Below are 22,586 nucleotides of genomic sequence, written 5' to 3' on the forward strand. Positions count from 1 at the left end.
TCGAAGAAAATGGAGAAATACGATGACACAGTAGTGGCAGTCATAACATGAGTTACACAGAATGCGAAAGCGATTCAGGAACTCAAAGCAATGATACGTTCCAGAGCAACCAATCGGAAACAAACGAGTTTCAGCGGCGTTGCTCAGCCACGAATCAACGTTTAAAAGAGACAGAGAAGGTAGTCGCTTGAACTTCCACAGAAATAGAAAAGAGAATTGCATAAGCAGTGTCTAATGAGGACATTAGCTGGATACGGCCTCTCCCGCACCAGCAGCGCCAGGAGGTACAGGAACTCATAAGGTTCAGAGAGTACTTTATACACTACGTCCATATATCTGTTAGCTGCTGTACTTGCCTCGACAGGTACAAATTCACAAATCTTTAACACAACGCAGCGCTTCAGCAACCGTGAATTGTTCAGGTAAACTAAAAAAAATATTACCTTGCAACTGAAGGCTCAATATCTTATTGTCTGAACAATTCAATTCACGGTTGCTAAAGCGCTGCATTATGTTAAAGATTTGCGAAAGTGTGTCAGCCCACCCACTTACCGGAAGATTTCTTGTGTTAGAGGAGAAGCCGTAGCGGTCCTTCACATATCTGAGCTCGCGTAATTTGCAAGAGAGGACGACAATGGACGACGCCTACACTATCAAAAAAAAGGCGGTGTAGTATGCTACTTTATAGTTTTGCCTTTTCAGCATTACAACAGCGTATCCCCAATCAAATGGCTCTGAGCACTATGGGACTTAACATCTGAGGTCATCAGTCCCCTAGAACTTAGAACTACTTACACCTAACTAACCTAAGGACATCATACACATCCATGCCCGAGGCAGGATTCGAACCTACGACCGTAGCTGCAGCGCGGTTCCAGACTGAAGCACCTAGAACCGCTCGGCCACGAGGGCCGGCAATCAATTTATCACCCCCAAGTTTTCTATGTTAGTCTTCAACATGGCTTGTAAGTTGTTATCTGTAATTATTATATAGAGCCGTTTGGCGCGTGTTTTCTGTTTAAGTTGCCGGTTAAGAAGGTAGACTGACAGACATGATTTTTTTGTTGTTGTTAAGAATGAAGTAGCATATGGCCAAGGTACCGCAGAATGGAGATCTATGGATATTAAAAAAAATCGGTCATAATAATGGACGCAGGTGTGAAGTGTATTATGTTATGCTGGCACTGGGTGTACTAGGACATGATTCTTATTAACTTTAAAGGAATCGACATTTAGGAATGTATTCTAGGGACCAAACATATGAAGTTGCAGTTTATCACTCACGGGCTAGTGACCAATACTGATAACAGACAGCACTAATTCTGAGGAGGACTGACTGACTCTCTGTGAATAAGTGAGTACAGATCACCGGCCGCAGTGACCGAGCGGTTCTAGGCGCTTCAGTCCGGAGCCGCGCGACTGCTACGGTCGCAGATTCGAATCCTGTCTCGAGCATGGATGTGTGTGATGTCCTTAGGTTACTTAGGTTTAAGTAGTTCTAAGTTCTAGGGGACTGATGACCCCCGATATTAAGTCCCATAGTGCTCAGAGCCATTTGAACCATTTGAGTGCCGATCACTATGATTTTTCTTTTCAGGCTTTATTGTGGCTGTTAATTAAGTATTCTTATTTACAAAGAATTTCGTTTCTGTTGTACAGTTGCCATTAGTTAAATGACTTTATTTCACCCAATAACTTACCTTAGAAAATTCGATTGGTACATAAATGAACAGTGACTTGTTCATTATCTTCTCGTAAGGACGCAAGACAACTCGCTTCTGACTTCATACTTTTATGATCCATTTTGCGCAACACTCTCTGAAATTCAGGCCATCTGTGGCATGGTCCTAATTTAGGATTTCTAAGTTATGTACAGCCTCGAGAAGGCGACACCCCCCCCCCCCCCCCCCCACACACACACCCCTCACCCCCCCCCCCCCCCCCCCCCACACACACACACACACACACACACACACACACACATAACCAGTGGGAAGGCTTAAGGGGGTAAAGGACCAGCACGTCAACGCCAGAGCATGTCTGTTCGGCCCATCGACACCGTTGGGTCCTGGCGGCGTGGGCGACAAGCAGCAGATCTTAGCGGACGATGACAGATGTGGACAATGACCTGACCGTGTTAACACGACGGTCATCACTGCTGATCGACGCACGTCTCCGCAAGAGAGGATGGTCAAAGGAACCGACTTACGGAACCGGCGACCGTTCATGCGCCTAAGTTCACATTCTTGTTTTTCCTTTTTTTTGTGTTTGAAGAAATCAAGATTGAATTAAACTGCTGGCTTGATAGTAATTTAACTTTGATTTAGACAATACTGTCCAGCAATACACTGGTGGCGACCCAAGTTTGCCTTTCTGAATAAGTTGCTCTTTCGTTGGTGTTATACAGTCAATGTCTAAAAATATATTTTTGTGTGTTATTGATGAATTAATAAATATATGTAATTAGCATATAAAACTATGATTTAAGTACTTATCCCAACATTATAATTAAATTGTCGACGTCCTCCAACGATAAACATTTATGACAGGCCCTCTGATGTGCTTAAATTTGACGTTCCGTGTAATCTCCACAGTCATATCAAAAGTCACTCTTAGTGTTTCGTGGGGATATACTACCGCTGTCTAATCTGCAGCGGTAGTACTGGCAAATGACTTTATTTGGCTATCGACGGAGGTTCGTAGCAAGTTACCGGTTTTATTTCCGAATACGCCCGACTTCTAGCGATAGAACCCAACATTCTCCACCGCTTCCCCACAACATAACTCCTTCCTTTTTCTTTTCTTTTCTGTGTACCTGGTCATGCTTCCAGTTCTCATGTCATAATCCCATCCCGTAATACCCTCACAATACACAATTTTCACTCGCCATTCTGTCATAAAAACACTGAAAATTCCGTCGCCCAAACCACTATTCACCAAAGAGGGTTTTCACTTTAGTGGCACATGTAATTTATTATCATCATCATCATCATCATCATCATCATCATCATCATCATCATCATCCCCTAGCAAAAACAGAGCAGAAATAACAGCAGCAGCAGCAGCAACAATAACGATAACAATAACAACAACAACATCATACCACTAACAGCCAATCATTCCTTGTCCGTGAAGGGCAAGACAATTTAACTGAAATTACACAAAAAAAACCGTTGTTAGGGACACTCCAAGGTAAGAAAAAGTTATCAGCTGACCTGCTGAGACGCGATGACGACAGACGAGCAGAGAATAGGCTCCACAAGCCCGGGAGGTCCCGGTGTAGAGCTGCTCACTAGAGATCCCAGCTGGCCGCGAGCGCTGCAACAAACGTAATACGCTTACAAATGTCTGTGGCGGAATTTTCTTTTGTTGAATTTTTATTTTTTTTCCATTGATGTTATCTATGTTACCTTAAATACGTAAACTTATATGTAAGTTAGTGTTGTAAATGTACATTTTATACTGCACTGATGCTATGTTCAAAGAGATTAAAATCTGTAATATCACAGTAACGGACATTTCGAGAAAAGCGGGAGGACGCAAAGAAAAGGAGGGTTGGCGTGAAGTTTTCTGGATATCGTGTACAGTTAACTTGAGGATTTGAATGACTCAAGAACTATCAGTTAGTGGTAAATGTAGAATAAAGAACGTTTAATTCCAAGTGATTAAAGTTGTTAAGATTCTACGAGTGATTTATGAGCATCGAGGAGTTGATATGTGAGCTACGTTGTCAAGTCACGTTAATTTGACCACCACCTATGTTCGACTTCAACGTCCAAAAATCATTCGAACACGGCAGTTGACAGCACTAGCAGTGGAGGGGGGGACCCGTGAAACGGTACAGTCGTTGTTGTAACGGGGAAACTGAGCGATTTATCTGATGTTCAGATTAACGTTTGCGGAGATGTGTACGGGCGAAGAGACGTGCATCTGTTGAGCAACTGACCACACAGATGAACCGAGGGGCTACCAGCAGTGTACACGTAACGACCGTTCACCGAACGTTGTTGTTTATGGGCGTCCACAAGAGGAGCCTGGTTCGTGCACCCATGCAAACCGCTGTTCTTCAGCGACGACTGTTGCCACTTGTACGCCAGCATCGTAAGTTTACGCCCGCTGAGTGGTGGCAGACGACCTTTTCAGATGAATCACGTTTCATGCTTTTTGGCGTGGACGGCCTTGCAACAATCGTCGGAAGGGTCCAGGCCGGAGGAGGGGCGTTATTGTCTGTGGAATGTTTTCGTACTTTCCCTGGGCGATATCGTTATTCTGGAAGGCACAAGGGATCAACTCAAGTATGTATTTGCCTTGGGGACCATGGACACCCTTATATGCAGTTTGTTTTTTCTCGGCACGATGGCGTCTACCAGCAGGACAATGCAACGTGTCTCTCAGCTGGCAATGTACGTGTGCGGTTCGAAGAGCACCTGGATGAGTTTGCCGTACTCCCCTGCTCATCAGACTCGCCGGACTTAAACTCAACCTATGATCGGTGGGACCGCCTCTTTCGGGCTGTATGCACCATGGATCCGCAATAGAGAAACCTAGCGCAGCTGGCCACCACACTGGAACCCGCATGGCTCCACATTCCTGTAGGTATCTTCCAGAACCTGACACTCTTGCTGAACGTCTCGCAGCGGTCCAGACGCGTGGGATTAGCCGAGCGGTCTATGGCACTGCAGACATGGACTGTGCGGCTGGTCCCGGCGGAGGTTCGAAACCTCCCTGGGCATGGGTGTGTGTGTGTGTGTGTGTGTGTGTGTGTGTGTGTGTGTGTGTGTGTGTGTGTGTGTGTCCTTAGAATAATTTAGGTTAAGTAGTGTGTAAGCTTAGGGACTGATGACCTTAGAAGTTAAATCCCATAAGATTTCACACGCATTTGAACATTTTTTTTTTTTTTCGCTGCTGTCCGCAGAAGGTGGTTATTCAGGCTTTTGACGGGTGGATAGATTAATGTGACTGGACGCTGCATAACCGAGGAATTACTTAATTACGGTAAGGAACGATTGACTACTAAATTATACTGTCGTGATGGCACAGTGCATCTAATTGCCTTATGTGTGTTTTCTGAGCAATAAACGATCGAGCACTTTCAAGTATTTCGAAAATCGACAATTGTAAATAAGCTGAAAACATTGGTCCCATCTGCATATTCCTCCATATACTGCTCCGATTTTATTTACTCTTTTCAGAAAAACTGCTTGGTTCAACCCAGTTCGTCGCCAGGAGAGTCAATAATCTTTTTAATGCATATTCGCGTAAAATCAAGAAAGGCGCCACGCCATCTTTGCAAAATTGATGAAGCCAGCGATTTTATCACCACCCGCTGTCTTCATACGTCATGTGTGGCTTATGAGCAGCCGCTCGACCATGAAATCCAAGTTTTCTCACCTCCCACCTGACTGTCATAGTACTTGAAGCATCCTGATGCAGTTTGTAATTCCTGTGTGATGGTCTGGATAGATGTCTGCCTTTTACAGATTACGACCCTCTTTAACTGCCGGCGGTCTCTGTCAGTCAACAGACGAGGTCTGCCTGTATGCTTCTGTGCCGTACCTGTCCCTTCACGTTTTCACTTCACTATCACACCGAAAACAATAGACCAAGGGATGTTTAGGAGTGTGGAAATCTCACGTACAGCGTATGACAAGTGACACCCAATCACCTGACCACGTTTGAAGTCCCTGAGTTCCGCGGAGCGCCCCATTCTGCTCTCTCACGATGCCTAATGACTACTGAGGTCGCTGATATGGAGTACCTGGCAGTAGGTGGCAGGACAATGTACCTAATATAAAAAACGTATGTTTTTGGGGATGTCCGGATACTTTTGACCACGTAGTGTGTGTGAGTTGCGAATGCGATTTTGCCAACGAAATGAGGATTAACGGAGGGAGGACACCTTCCTCAATAGTAAAGGAATGCTGAAAGAACTTCCTTCAGCCTGTTAAACAAGCAATAATTTAACTTAAAAGGATTAATTGCACCAAACTGCAATTTTGCTCTGGGCTACTTAAAAAGGTAAAAAAAAAAAAACCTGCACATCGAAAGATGTTTGATTTCTGATATTGATCGTCACATTCCTTAATGAAATTATTCTTGTGATAGCGGCACGTGTTAACACTGATATATTCAGTAAGGAACGAACAGTGATGGGTCTGCTTCAACATACAAGGATGAGATAACGAGGCTCCATAAATTGTTTGGTAACAGGAAAATCATTGCTCTGAATTTCTGCACGAATAAAGCTGTCACTGTAGTGAATGACCTCGCAGGTCTTTCCGGCGTGTCTCATGAATTCGTGGAGTTACATTCCCGGCGCCCGTTACAAGGCTTGGCTCAAAAAATGGCTCTCAGCATTATGGAACTTAACATCTGAGGTCATCAGTCCCCTAGATTTAGAACTAACTACTTAAACCTAACTAACCTAAGGAGATCACATAAATCCGTGCCCGAGGCAGATTTGAACCTGCGACCGCAGCGGTCGCGCGGTTCCAGACTGAAGCGCCTGGAACCGCTCGGCCACACCGGCCGGCACAAAGCTTGGCGTCCGATACTCAATTTGTTACGATCTTGCTGGCTTTCTCATCCACCAGAACTGGAAAACGCTGACAATGTGCATTTCACGGAATAACAGCGTGAACTCTCAAAAATAGATGAGCATCAAACGGCGTGGAGGGTGCCGGCCGCCGGACCGGCTATGCAGGGTGAATCACCTGAAACTTGCACCACAAATATTGCGGAAACGGAAAGTGCTATTGATGTGCGGATTTCGCAGAATGGATTGGTAGTCAGGGGCTCGTTCTGTTAGCCAATAAACACATTGTAATAATACTTAGAGTATTTTTGTGCTAACATACGCGCTTTTAAATGGAAAAGTGGCTACTGACATTAACAAACTAAAAGTAGGGTGAATGATACTGTCAGCGATGTTTCTTGCAGTATTGTAGTGCGAGTCGTTTACGAGATTGTATTTTGAAATGTTTCCACACCCACACCCACTGCCATTTAGCCTGCGTTGTTCCTAGGCACGATGTTGTTATGTTTGCTTACAGTGTGCTTGTATATTCCTTGAGTGCACCGCGATTTACTGGTCAACCAGCGCGTGATAGTCCTAACAGTAGATCGTCAGTGGACGATGGGATTTACCAACACAGAAAAAGCCGATATGCTCATGGTGCTTGGGGAATGTAGGAAGAATACAGTTCATTCTTGTACGGTGTCAGTGTTTGTGAAAAGATATCCCAATAGACGTCAACCATCTCCACAATTATTTATAAACCTCTTCAGCAAGTTACGTGAAAGTAGTAGTGTAACACCTACACAATCTAACAGAAGGAAAGAAGTGACGGCAGAAGAGGGGGGTAATTAATATTGTTGCTGCTGTTGTTGCAGCTGAAAGCACGTTAGGTCCTGCGCTATCGTACGAGGAAGTCGCAAGAGTCAGGGAAGTGTCCCACGCAGTCTCCATCGACATAGGTTCCGTCCATGCAACTATCTCCGTCATGAGCTGCATGGTAACGATTATGATAATCGTGGTAACTTTAGTACATAGGCATTAAGACAGGATTCTTCATATGTATCACGCATCTTATTTAATGATGAAGCTACATTTACCAATCATGGCCAGGAAAACCGCCGAAACACGCAATATTAGACTGTTGACAATCCTCGTTGGCTTCATCAGGTGGAACATCAGCGCCCATGGAGTGTAAACGTGTGGTGTGGGATAGTGAAAAAAATGGTTCAAATGGCTCTGAGCACTATGGGACTTAACTTCTGAGGTCATCAGTCCCCTAGACTTAAAACAACTTAAACGTACCTAACCTAAGGACTCGCATTCGGGAGGGCGACGCTTCAATCCCGCGTCCGACCATCCTGATTTAGGTTTTCCGTGATTTCCCTGAATCACTCCAGGCAAACGCCGGGATGGTTCCTCTGAAAGGGCACTGCCGACTTCCTTCCCCATCCTTCCCTAATCCAATGAGACCGATGACCTCGCTGTCTGGTTTCCTTCCACAAAACAACCAAACCCAACCGCTCGGCCACCGCGGCCGGCTGGGATAGTGAACCATGAGCTCATAGGCACGTTTTTGATAGACGGAACACTGAACGCGCCCAAGTATCAAAGACCATTTTCCACGGGTGCCAGAAAAAATTCCTCTGCAGACTAGGAGGAACTCGAGGTACGAACATGATGGCTGTCCAGCCAATAGGGCTCGAGGTACTGCAGCATGTCTTCACGGATGTTTTTTTTCCAAGCCGTTGCACTAGTCGCAGAAGACCTGTACCTTGGCTTGCCGGTTCTTCGGATTTGACGCCTGCAGACATTTTTCTGTGTAAAGTTGACAGACGATGTCTACAAGGACATACCAACTACACTCGATGACATGCAACGACGTATTATTGCGCATAAAAATGGAGCCAACAATTCGGCTTAATAGCAGAAAGCACACCATTATCACGGCAGTATTCTAAGCAGTTTAATTCCTTTGAGTATAAAGTACACATGTGGGACGACCATCACATTCACGGCGGCCTGAAAAAGGATACTTTATTATGCACGTACGAGCATTTCCGACACACTTATCTTACTTTTTACTTTTATATAAGTAGTTGGGGATTCGGGCGCTAGACAAGTTCTCGAAACGTTCCGTACAGCCAATAAACTTCCACTCTGGCATACAATATACGTTCGTCATTCGCTCTAATACAATGGAACATTCACGCACACAACTGTATTGCCGGCCGGGGTGGCCGAGCGGTTCTAGGCGCTACAGTCTGGAACCGCGCGACCGCTACGATCGCAGGTTCGAATCCTGCCTCGGGCATGGATGTGTGTGATGTCCTTGGGTTAGTTAGGTTTAACTAGTTCTAAGTTCTAGGGGACTGATGACCTTAGAGGTTAAGTCTCATAGTGCTCAGAGCCATTTGACCCATTTTTGAACAATTGTACTGACTGACAGAGGTCGATGTTTACCATATTAAGCGATTAAGTGCACTGCTATTTGAGAGGGCGATGTTCTGTGCAGCTGAACCATGCGAAATGAATGCTAGTTTCATATAAAAGTGCTAACTGTACTAGGGTACTGAGATGAATAATATTGAAGAGGAAACCACTTCCTAATGTTCTGAAAAATTTTGCAGAACATTAGAAATTGTTTTCCTCTTTAATATTATTGTCATGTTCTGCTAAGGACCGACGGAAAATTTAGTTAATGTTAAGGAAATAATAGTTTTATTGTGAACAATCTCCAGTATTCTGTCGACAACGAATTTATCGGTGGTGGAAAACGAGCATTAACTAGAGTAGTAGGGAAACATTCGGCCAATATATCTTTAACGAACATTATTTATTCGCCTGTAATGAATTTAGAAAAAAAACTGTAGTTAGAAAGAAACAAAAGATTGCTACACTCTAGCGCTCTACCACTGCCGCATCTTGCTTGAAAACATGCGTTATGTGCAACATTTTAGAAAATTTTCTTAGGGAGTAATTCCAGCTGAAATGTCAAATAATAGTGCAGTTATAGTGGTCGTCGTTGAAAACTGCTCTCCTCTTGTGGAGCAGTCGTTTATTTTACTTCACAAAGATTACTACACAATAACTTCCTCCGCTATGTTGGGCTCTCTTCGTTGTTTGATGCTGAAAAATTAAGTGATTTATTTCATTTTTTACTTGCTTAAAACACTGGTGATAATTATGACATTCACTTTGGAACTGTGTAGGAAATGCTTGTAACTAACTTTGACTAGCTTCCTAACAGAACGGTGCCTTACGAAGGGACGCAGCTGTAGATATTAACGTCACCAGTATCCCATTCTTATCAAAAGTTCAAATGTGTGTGAAATCTTATGGGACTTAACTGCTAAGGCCATCAGTCCCTAAGATTACACACTACTTAACCTAAATTATCCTAAGGACAACCACATACACCCATGCCCGAGGGAGGACTCGAACCTCCGCCGGGACCAGCCACACAGTCCATGACTGCAGCGCCTGAGACCGCCGGCTAATCGCACGCGGCACGGTCAGTTGCATAAAAAGCCTCTAGTCAGCACTGGTCTCTCTGCAACATGCGCAAGAGTCATCAAAATCGGTGATTGACAGGTCTGATGATCCCTTGTCAGACTGAAATATAAACATTCCAGAAACGATGGGCACAAAGGCTCTGCGAGCGTTCTTCTACGAAAAAGGAGTGTCAAGAATTCACCCGTATCGGTTTCATCCAGTTTTTACGAATGTGCATTATCTCTGAGTAGGAATTTCGTCCAAATAAACGCGAAAACGATCTTTCAGTTTGAAAAGAACTCACAGAAGCAGGCTGTGACACTACGAAGAATGAAATGAACAGACGAATCTGAAGACCAGGCAGTCCGAGGCAGGCCAGCACCACGCCCACGTGCGCGCGCGCTGTAATCTCTTCCAGTTGATCATCAACATCCTAGTTGATCGAGGAGCAGACAGTACTTTCCGCGGTCTCGCAAAAGCGGCCTCGTGTATCATAGGCTGCTGGCAGTAATGAAGTCATTAAATGCTCAAAACCACACAGTAGGTTCAAGGAAGCTAAACGAGAATTTTGGCAAATATTATTACGCGAACAGGCGAACATCTTGCTAAAAGGTAAACCCTCCTTCAAAGGGAATGTCGGTTCGAACACCACGATGGCATATTTCAAGTGTTACGCCTTTGCCTTCTCTCTACATCTACATGGTTACTCTGCAAATTCACACTTAAGTGTCTGGCAGAGGGTTCGTCTACCCATTTTCGTACTACTACTACTACTACTACTACTACTACTGCTACTACTCTACCATTCCACTCTCTAATGGCGCGTAGGAAAATGAAACACCTAAATCTTTCCGTTCGAGCTCTGATTTCTTATGTTTTATTATGATGATCATTTATCCCTACGTAGGTGCGTGTCAACAAAATATTTTCGCATTCGGAAGAGAAAGCTGGTGATTGAAATTTCGTAAATAGATCTCGCCGCAAAGAAAATCGCCTTTGTTTCAGTGACTGCCACCGCAAATTGCGTATCATATCAGTGACAATCTCACCCATATTGCGCGATAACACGAAACGAGCTGCCCTTCTTTGCACTTATTCGATGTCCTCCGTCAATCCTACCTGGTAAGACTCCCACACCGCGCAGCAATATTCCAGCAGAGGACGGACAAGTGTAATGTAGGCTGTCTTTTTAGTGGGTTTGTCGTATCTTCTAAGTGTTCTGCCAACAAAGCGCAGTCTTTGTTTCACCTTCCCCACAATATTATCTATGTGGTCTTTCCTATTTAAGTTGCTCGTAATTGTAATTCCTAGGTATTTAGTCGAATTGACAGCCCTTAGATTTGTGCGATTTATCGTAAACCGAAAATTTATCGGATTCCTTTTAGTACCCTGAAGTTTGAACTGCTTTACCCACCCAGTTTTAAGAACTACAGTTTAACGTGGACTTCAACCATGGTATACGAATAAAATTCGAAAGTTCTTGTTTTCACTGATATAAACATCTATAGTATTATTGGATGGGGGCCAAGTCGGGACCATATAGAGGACGATTGATGACAGTGAACCCAAGGCGTCGGATTGTTGCAGGTGTCGCAGCGCTCTTGTGTGGTCTACCATTGTGGTGCTGAAGGAGAGGGCGTCCCATGTGTGTACGAACTCTTCGATTTCGTGCTTTCGGTTTTCTGAGGCTCTCTCACGCACCGACATAGTTACGTTACACTCCGCCACGTCACACACAACATTCGGAGTCCTCTAGCGGTAGAGGGTTGCAACTTGCGTTAGTGAAGCGGAAAAGTCTCCCGAGAAAATACATGAAATGTATCCTAATATCTCAACCGATGCCGAGAAGAGAATATAAATCTCTGAAGCATTACTTTTTAGACGCTGAACATGCTCCGGTAGCAGACGCTACAGAGGAGGCATCATGCAACACTAAGGGCTTGCAGTGTTAATTTCGAGAACGTATGTTCCAAGTAGGGTCGGGCAATGTACAGGGTGTTACAAAAAGGTACGGCCAAACTTTCAGGAAACATTCCTCACACACAAATAAAGAAAACATGATATGTGGATGTGTGTCCGGAAACGCTTAATTTCCATGTTAGAGCTCATTTTAGTTTCGACCAACTACGCTCAATGGAGCACGTTATCATGATTTCATAAGGGATACTCTACCTGTGCAGCTAGAACATGTGCCTTTACAAGTACTACACAACATGTGGTTCATGCACGATGGAGCTCCCGCACATTTCAGTCAAAGTGTTCGAACCCTTCTCAACAACAGATCCGGGGACCGATGGATTGGTAGAGGCGGACCAATTCCATAGCCTCCACGCCCTCCAGACCTCAACCATCTTGACTTTCATTTATCGGGGCATTTGAAAGCTCTTGTCTACGCAACCCCGGTACCAAATGTAGAGACTCTTTGTGCTCGTATTTTGGACAGCTGTGATACAATACGCCATTCTCCAGGGCTCCATCAGCGCATCAGGGATTCCATGCGACGGAGGACATTTTGAACATTTCCTGTAACAAAGTGTTTGAAGTCACGCTGGTACGTTCTGTTGCTGTGTGTTTCCATTCCATGATTAATGTGATTTGAAGAGAAGTAATAAAATGAGCTCTAACATGGAAAGTATGCGTTTCCGGACACACATCCACATAAAATATTTTCTTTCTTTGTGTGTGAGGAATGTTTCCTGAAAGTTTGGCCGTACCTTTTTGTAACACCCTGTATATTACTTCTTCCCACACACTTATCTCAAAATGACCGCGACGAGAAAATCCGAGAAATTACGGAAAGGGGGAAAAACAATTGTACCAAAGGTATCCTGCGCTACAAACTGTAAGGCGGATATTGTATTGTTTGTCTTTCATTTCGTGGGTGACTCCGCTGTGCTGCTTCCCGAGCTCCCTGCGCTGGGAGAAAACGGTACTCCGTTTAACGCGGGTGCGAGGCCGCGGATGGGAAGGAGACACCTCGGACAAGGACGGCGCGGTTCTGCGGCGCTCTCACTACCGCCCCCGGCCAGGGAAAGCCCGCCTCTGACCACGAAGCGCTGCCACCAGCTTATCCAAATACACCGGCTGCCGCACTCTTCGTAACACTACTCGTTGTCTCCTCACTGCTTGTAAGATACGCAACAAAATGGTGAGCAACCACTTTTCTACATCTACATCCATACTCCGCAAGCCACCTGACGGTGTGTGGCGGAGGGTACCTTGAGTACCTCTATCGGTTCTCCCTTCTATTCCAGTCTCGTATTGTTCGTGGAAAGAAGGATTGCCGGTATGCTTCTGTGTGGGCTCTAATCTCTCTGATTTTATCCACTTGGTCTCTTCGCGAGATATACGTAGGAGTGAGCAATATACTGCTTGACTCTTCGGTGAAGGTATGTTCTCGAAACTTTAACAAAAGCCCGTACCGAGCTACTGAGCGTCTCTCCTGCAAAGTCTTCCACTGGAGTTTATCTATCATCTCCGTAACGCTTTCGCGGTTAGTAAATGATCCTGTAACGAAGTGCGCTGCTCTCCGTTGGATCTTCTCTATCTCTTCTATCAACCCTATCTGGTACGGATCCCACACTGCTGAGCAGTATTCAAGCAGTGGGCGAACAAGCGCACTGTAACCTACTTCCTTTGTTTTCGGATTGCATTTCCTTAGGATTCTTCCAATGAATCTCAGTCTGGCATCTGCTTTACCGACGATCAACTTTATATGATCATTCCATTTTAAATCACTCCTAATGCGTACTCCCAGATAATTTATGGAATTAACTGCTTCCAGTTGCTGACCTGCTATTTTGTAGCTAAATGATAAGGGATCTATCTTTCTATGTATTCGCAGCACACTACACTTGTCTACATTGAGATTCAATTGCCATTCCCTGCAGCATGCGTCAATTCGCTGCAGATCCTCCTGCATTTCAGTACAATTTTCCATTGTTACAACCTCTCGATACACCACAGCATCATCTGCAGAAAGCCTCAGTGAACTTCCTATGTCATCCACAAGGTCATATATGTATATTGTGAATAACAATGGTCCTATGACACTCCCCTGCGGCACACCTGAAATCACTCTTACTTCGGAAGATTTCTCTCCATTGAGAATGACATGATGCGTTCTGTTATCTCGGAACTCTTCAATCACACAATTGGTCTGATAGTCCATATGCTCTTACTTTGTCCATTAAACGACTTTGGGGAACTGTATCGACCGCCTTGCGGAAGTCAAGAAACACGGCATCTACCTGGGAACCCGTGCCTATGGCCCTCTGAGTCTCCTGGACGCATAGCGCGAGCTGGGTTTCACACGACCGTCTTTTTCGAAACCCATGCTGATTCCTACAGAGGAAATTTCTAGTCTCCAGAAAAGTCATTATACTCGAACATAATACGTGTTCCAAAATTCTACAACTGATCGACGTTAGAGATATAGGTCTATAGTTCTGCACATCTGTTCGACGTCCCTTCTTGAAAAGGGGAAGACCTGTGCCCTTTTCCAATCCTTTGGAACGCTACGCTCTTCTAGAGACCTACGGCACACCGCTGCAAGAAGGGGGGCAAGTTCCTTCGCATACTCTGTGTAAAATCGAACTGGTGTCCCATCAGGTCCAGCGGCCTTTCCTCTTTTGAGCGATTTTAATTGTTTCTCTATCCCTCTGTCATCTATTTCGATATCTACCATTTTGTCATCTGTGCGACAATCTAGAGAAGGAACTACAGTGCAGTCTTTATCTGTGAAACAGCTTTGGAAAAAGACATTTAGTATTTCGGCCTTTAGTCTGTCATCCTCTGTTTCAGTACCATTTTGGTCGCAGAGTGTCTGGACATTTTGTTTTGATTCACCTACTGCTTTGACATAATACCAAAATTTCTTAGGATTTTATGCCAAGTCAGTACATAGAACTTTACTTTCGAATTCATTGAACGCCTCTCGCATAGCCCTCCTCACACTACATTTTTGTTTGTCTGCAAGGCTTTGGCTATGTTTATGTTTGCTGTGAAGTTCCCTTTGCTTCCGCAGCAGTTCAAAAAAGAAAAAAAAATGGTTCAAATGGCTCTGAGCACTATGGGACTTAACATCTATGGTCATCAGTCCCCTGGAACTTAGAACTACTTAAACCTAACGAACCTAAGGACATCACACACATCCATGCCCGAGGCAGGATTCGAACCTGCGACCGTAGCAGTCCCGCGGTTCCGGACTGAGCGCCTGAACCGCTAGACCACCGCTGCCGGCGCCGCAGCAGTTCATTTGGCATTTAGCGCAGTGTTATAAACCTACATCTACGTGATTACTCTGTAATTATCTCTTATGTGTTTGGTAAAGGGTTCGCAGAACCACTGTCAATCTATGTTTCGACCGTTCAACTCTCGGTTAGCACGTGGTTCAAATGGCACTAAACACTATGGGACTAAACATCTGAGGTCATCAGTCCCCTAAACTTAGAACTACGTAAACCTAACTAACTTAAGAACATCACACACATCCATGCCCGAGGCAAGATTCGAACCTGCGACCGTAGCAGCCGCGTGGTTCCAGACTGAAGCGCCTAGAACCGCTCGGCCACATCGGCCGGCTTGCGCGTGGTAAAAGTGAAAGTGGGAGAAGCTCTTCGAGCTAACTTTGATTACTATTGATTGTGATGGCCAACGAAGTAATCTCTCATTCAGAGGAAAAAGTTTGTGATTGATATTTGTGAAAAGATATCGCTGTGACGAAAAACGCTTTTGTTCTAATGACTACCACCTCAAGTTGCTTATAACATCTGTGACGTTCTCTCGCCTACCTCGCGCTAATACAAAACGATATGTACTTCTTTGAACTATTCTGTATCAACCACCAGTCTTACACAGCGAGGACCCCTTACCACGCAGCAGTAATCTGGAAGACAAGCCTAGTGTTTTTAGTCTCTTTGTAGATATATCGCACCTTCGAAGTATTCTGCCAATGAGATGCAGTCTTTGTTTCTCTTTCCCCACTACACTTCCTATACGATGATTGCAATTTAAATTGTTCGTAACTGTCATCTCGAAGTATTTTTTTACATCGAACCCCTTTAAATTTGCCGGCCGGTGTGGCCGTTCGGTTCTATTTGCTTCAGTGTGGAACCGCGTGACCGCTACGGTAGCAGGTTCGAATCCTGCCTCGGGCATGGATGTGTGTGATGTCCTTAGGTTAGTTCGGTTTAAGTACTTCTAAGTTCTAGGGGACTGATGACCACAGATGTTAAGTCCCATAGTTCTGAGAGCCATTTGAACCATTTGAACCTTTTAAATTTGTTTGGTTCTGCTGTGAAACCAAATTTTAGAGGAATTTTTTCTACTACTAATGTGGAGAACCTCATTTTTATTGCTCACGACTAATTGCGCTTTTCTTACCACTTATATCTCTTGTAATTAATTTTGTAATTTATATTGATGCTCTGATGAGTTTAGGGTTGGTACGTTTTCAGACATTCGTCTCTAGCCAGCTCTAACAGAAGTTTAATATATTTTCGTATACAATTTTTAAATCATGGCATTAACTTTTTAAGTGCTACTGCCTATTTAAGAAAGTACAAAAATGAATTCCAGAACATTAAAATTTTCGCGATTGGGAAAATATGTTCCAAGGCACATCATAGACATGCACCTAAGGAACAAGTATTCGATTGTAATTTAAAAGTGCTGCAGTCAAGAAAATATTTCCGGTGCTGCTTTTAATTGTTTCCTGTTATATTATTACTCTACTACACCCCAATAATTACTAAGTGAAATCAAATTAAGCAAAGTATTATCAAAAACCAGTTACGAGTTAAATACACTTTTAAATAGAAGCTGTTGCCAACTGGCACAGATTTGCATTGTGAAGACAGGTAAAACTTAAGACATTAAAGAAACTCCACTCATTTGCAACTCTGAGAAGTTCCATGATAATAGATCTTTTTCTGATTCACGCAACTGAATAATGAACAATGTACTGCAACTACCTTACGAACAGTATTTAGATGTGTACAACGCGAAATATTTATAAATGCTGCACAAAACATAACCTCATGTCTCAGAAAAACAAAAATTGTAACAGAAATTGCAGCAAATGGCAGCAACTTCTATTGGGGTCTCTAGTGCGCATCCCTCCATGTGATTCTGTATCAGTCACTAGACTGAAGTACCGACCAAAAAACGTCAAGTATTTCTAGGTACACTATCATCTAGGTACAACACACTCTCCTACTGGACGATAAACGACAACAACATCTGCAAACAACCTAAGAGAGCTGCTCATATTATCTCCTAAATCGTTTATATGGATCAGTGACCGCAGAGGGTCTACAACACTTCCTTGGCGAACTCCAGGTTTCACTTCTGTTTTACTCGATGACTTTCCGTCAGTTACTGCGCTTCTTAGGGGAAATCACGAATCGAGTTAGACAACTGCGACGATACTCGATAAGCACAAAATTTGATTAGAAGTGGAGAAATGAGGAACGGTACCAAAAGCCTTCTGGAAATCTAAAAATATGGAATCAATACGACATCCCCTGTCGATATCAATCATTATTTCGTGAAAATAAAGACTAGTTGTGTTTCACAAGAACGATATTTTCTGAATCCGTGTTGGTTGTGTGTCGACAGATCGTTTTCTTCAAGGTATTTCATGGTGATGGAACACAGTGTAGGTCCCAAAATTCTGCTACAAAAAAGTGGTTCAAATGGCTCTGAGCACTATGGGACTTAACCTCTATGGTCATTAGTCCCCTAGAACTTAGAACTACTTAAACCTAACTGACCTAACTACATCACACAACACCCAGTCATCACGAGGCAGAGAAAATCCCTGACCCCGCCGGGAATCGAACCCGGGAACCCGGGCGTGGGAAGCGAGAACGCTACCGGACGACCACGAGCTGCGGACCCGACTGGAGGACCTTGCCTTTATTAAGTTATTCGAGTTGCTTCGCTACACCGAAGATATCTACTTCCGTGTTACTCATCATGGCAGCTGTTCCTCATTAGAGTTCTGGAACAGATACTTGTATCTTTCTTGGTGCAGGCGTTTCGGAAAACAGTGTGTATTAATTGCGCTTTAGTGGTGCTGTCGTCGGTAATATTACTATTTCTTTCAGCATTTAAAGTATTGATTGCATCTTTCCCCTGGTATACTTTACATACGACCAGAAACTATGTATTTTCTTCCAGATTTCGTGACGGAGTTCCATTGTGGAAACTGTTAGAAGTATCTCTCATTGAAGTTCGGGCAACGTGTAGCACTACAGTGTGAACTAGAATTCAACCTAGAAAATTTCAGAGGTTGTTAAGAGATGTTTTCTGAGTATTTTGATACTAGTGACACTCAGTCGTAGGTTTCTCACAACAGAGTAATTGCATTCCGTATGATTTCTTGTCCCTATTTATGCCTGTATCTATATTGCAATGAAGACATCTGCAGAACAGTGTAAATGTCTACGGTATGCGCTTTGTGTGGAAACTAACTTGTTCCATTTAATCACCGTGCTTGCTGTTGACAACAGTTATGCAAACTTTATTTTTCGCCACCGAACATACATTCAGTACTGCTCAGTTCTGTCTCAAGGTTGTTTTTGGGGATGTGTTTGTTGAATGTTAACAGCGATACACAGCAACATGGATAGGTTTACTGATGAAGAGTTGGCCGATAAGCACCTCATGTGTGGTTTCACTAAATACAATGGATGAGCGAAACAACGACGTTATGCTGAAATGTTTCTGCGGCGACGACATCCACGTGGAACAAAAGTAATTGGGGAAATAAACAGAATAAATCATAATTACATTATTACCCTGCAACGAGCCACTGACGACAAACTACCCCTTACACCAAAGTACTCAGAAAATATCTCAGAGCAATCATCAAAGTTTTGTCGATGGAATTCGCGTACAGACTCCATATTCGCCCAAAAAATTTCTCTATTTCGCATAGAGGAGGCATTATTAACAATGAACTATTTTCGTTATATGGATACATGTTTATTAATAACCTGAGTTAAGTATCCATTTGCTCTCCAGAGTAGTAGTTTTTTTTGTTTTTTTGTTTTTTAAGTAACCGAGTTGGATTTGTTTCATTCAACTTGATAGTCCGTAATATCGCGCCGTCCTAAAACTCTAATCTGGGCAGTTTATTGCGAACACAGCTTCATCCTAATTGGTGAAGGTTTGTAAGCTGTCTTCTCATCCATATTCAACAGCTAAGAAACGTATGTATCCATACTGTTACTAAGGAGAGCAATGGGATTCTAGGAGATTAAACGTTTACAAAATAGGTGACACCATGGCTATACCAGTAGTAGTACGGTGCACTTGGAAATATTGAACCTCTCAATATAATCTGTGTTTTGACCCATGACGCCATCAAAATGGTAGAAAAACTACTCGTGAAATCCAGTGTGCCTTAAATATGATATTACAGAAATTATAGTTATTTTGGAGCATCACGTTCTTTGGCGTCACGGAGTTACAACTAAAATGTCACATTTCAACCTAACCTAAGGCTACGCCGCAGATCACCACAACCTAAATTCCAAAAACTAATATAAAACGAAATCAATATTTTCAGAGTTCTGTACTATCTCTGATTGTGCACTTATGACGTCACGTGACAAAAATACGTCACAGGTCAAAGGCAACGTCCAATATCAGTAGCTTTAATCAACGCCATTTAGAAAACAAGTTCTTACAGCTCGAGTATGACGTCACGCGTTTAGGGCTCAGCCGTTAACTCAGTTTCCAGCGAAATCGTTGATTTATACTGTATTGACGACTGATAAATATCAAGCACTAAATTTCGGTTTGATGATCCACCTGATATTAGTGATTTTATTGAGAATTATGTTGCAACGCCGTTAAAGAAAATTGCAAGTTGCTAAATTTGTTTTCAAATCTACTGCATGAGGAGACTCAAAAAGTAAGTTACACATTATCGCGACAGGCCAAGTAACTTCTACTGAGTGCTGCACTACGCCGGGCGTTGTGGCCGAACGGTTCCAGGCGCTTCAATCCGGGACCGCGCTGCTGCTACGGTCGCAGGTTCGAATCCTGCCTCGGGCATGGATGTGTGTGATATCCTTAGGTTAGTTAGGTTTAAGTAGGTTTAAGTCTAGGGGACTGATGACCTCAGATGCTAAGTCCCATAGTGCTTAGAGCCATTTGAGTGCTGCACGACACTCCAGAGTGACACAGATGTACGTGACAGTATTCCTCAGTATAGTCATAAATTCTCTGTAAACAATGGTCGAAAGGTTTCAACAATCGTTCAGTTTCTGGACGATAGAAATCTGCTCCTTTGTCACGCTGCCATTCGGTAACCGCTGTGTTAACGTCCTCATCGTTGGAAAATCTCTTCACGCTCAGAAGTCCTTTGACCTTGCTGAAAAGATGGAAATCGCTTGGTGGAGGAGCTGGACTGAACAGCCAGTCAGTATGATCACAACTATGCGATCTTCGTCAAATTCTTGGCACCATCTCTCAGGTGGACGCGACATGGTATTTGATCCAAATACTGCCAGAATTTCATGGTGAATCTGTGTGCAATTTAGATGTTTTACCGTAAGAGTCGTACCGTCTCACGTATTTCAACTAAGGAGTACGTTTCCAGTTTCCGCGTCATTTCACTTGCACGCACTGATGCGCCTGTTATCCTTACCGCAGCAGAATTGTGTCTACAGGACACCCGGAACATGTACATGCTTCTGACAATACATGATCTTATTGGGTAACGGTCTCAACGTGGTACGACATGTATAACTTACTGTATGAACACCCGACGTGTCAGATGTAAAATAGTGAGCGTCATTGTAGCAAAGGTATACTTTCGCTGGTCTCGTTTTATCGTCATGACGGGCTTCCTCCTTTAACATGGTCGCTTACGCAGGCAGTATGTGTAGACATGTTGCATGGGTGGAGCGGAGTCTAGCGCCAATATCTAGTATTGTGCTACAGTTGTGTTTTATCGTAGGAAGCACGAGACAGCCGGTTTGGAGCGGTTCCTCTGTCATCTCGAAATGGTGTGCCGGTAGAGAACTTCCCAGAACGGACAGAGCCAGCATTTGCGAGCGATAATTCACTTGTTTTTGTTGTAGTGAATGGGTTTGCGTCTCGTCGTAGTAACCCCACGCAATAGCAGTTTTCTGGAGTGCAGAGTGGATCAGTGACTATAGATACGTCGAATACTACGACATGGAAGACAGTGAGTTCAACAGCGCTTAAGCATGCTAAATCGCCTAGTGGTCTTGTCGATATATCGAGGATATTCTCGCTGTTGCTACGGTCGCAGTTTCGAATCCTGCCTCGGGCATAGATGTGTGTGATATCCTTAGGTTAGTTAGGTTTAAGTAGTTCTAAGTCGAGGGGACTGATGACTTCAGTGGTTAGGTCCCATAGTGCTTAGAGCTATGTGAACCATTTCGGATATACTAATGCCACGTCAGAAGTTTTCCCGCGTGACGCCGAGATATCGCGCCGACGTTAAGCAAGACCTTCGAGTGTGTACGTGCAGGGAAATTGCGTCCACATCTGGGCTTCGATCCTAGCTGAAACGCCAAGAAGCGCTTATTTAATAGCCAAAATACGAACACCGCAATTAAGCCCTGAAGTTGACACGATCCTGACCTGACAGCTGCCGTATTTTCATCTCTCAACGGCGGCATTGATTGCAATCGGCCCATTACTCTCATCGTTGTCATTGTTCCGAACTTTAATCGGTCTTACAATATGAGTGCATCCGGTTACCGTCAATTCAACAAGGTAAACTCATTCACATCAATGGGAGTCGAACCTGGATTCTTCACTTTATTCTAAATTTAATGAAAATGCAGATCATGTAAAGGATTGCTGTTGGCATCATATTTCCCAATGAATTACGCAAATGAAGCTACAATGATGCAAGTTTGGATACAAAGACAGCATACGAGAACGAACAGAAATGGGCCAAAGAAGCTTACCTCAAACGCAACTCGAACAGCAACTGCTGGCAGCACCCGAGTGTATTTGTAAAAATTACGAAGTAAATCCATGATAAACAATGCAAAATGCCGAGTGGCGCAGTTTCAGAAAAGTAAACGCCACGAAGGTAACTAACTGATCGACCATCGCCGCTACGCCGAACGCCGAACCGGTGCGTGTCGGCAGCAATAAAGTACGTACCAAAACGTCGCACAGTTTTACGATTGCTGTAAACGTCCTCGCTTACTGTAAAATCAAAACACGCTGCGCCTACTACCTGGCCACAGTATTATTGCACTTTGCCTCCCGTGAGCGTTATCGGGAACACGCAGTGACGACACAGTACAGAAGTACAGTGGTGACTAAGGGGAGCAGTTCGCATTACGAACGATTTCCAGAGAGCTGTGTAAATAGTATGAAGTGGCCCAGCGTGTCCTCGTGAAATATTACGATAAAAGCTCACGATAAGCCGACCGAAGCGCCCTCACTGCCAGGTGCAACAATATTGTTGTCGACTAATAAGTGCATGTAAAGCAAGCGGACTTCAAGGAGATAGCACACTGCCATTGAACTTACCGAGCAAACGAACAGAATAGCAATGTTATTTTTCTTTGTC

The 22,586-nt window shown here is 43.8% G+C and overlaps 1 protein-coding gene across 1 annotated transcript in view; it reads right to left on the reverse strand.

Moving 5' to 3' along the window:
• The window catches only part of LOC124555689 (homeotic protein female sterile), a 575,063-nt gene that overhangs the window by 169,627 nt on the left and 382,850 nt on the right, over nt 1–22,586 (reverse strand). The window contains exon 3 of the mRNA XM_047129691.1: nt 3,216–3,318. The gene's annotated coding sequence lies outside the window, so the exon portion shown is untranslated. The remainder of the gene's footprint in view (nt 1–3,215; nt 3,319–22,586) is intronic.

This window comes from Schistocerca americana, chromosome X (assembly GCF_021461395.2).
Source record: "Schistocerca americana isolate TAMUIC-IGC-003095 chromosome X, iqSchAmer2.1, whole genome shotgun sequence".
NCBI lineage: Eukaryota > Metazoa > Arthropoda > Insecta > Orthoptera > Acrididae > Schistocerca > Schistocerca americana.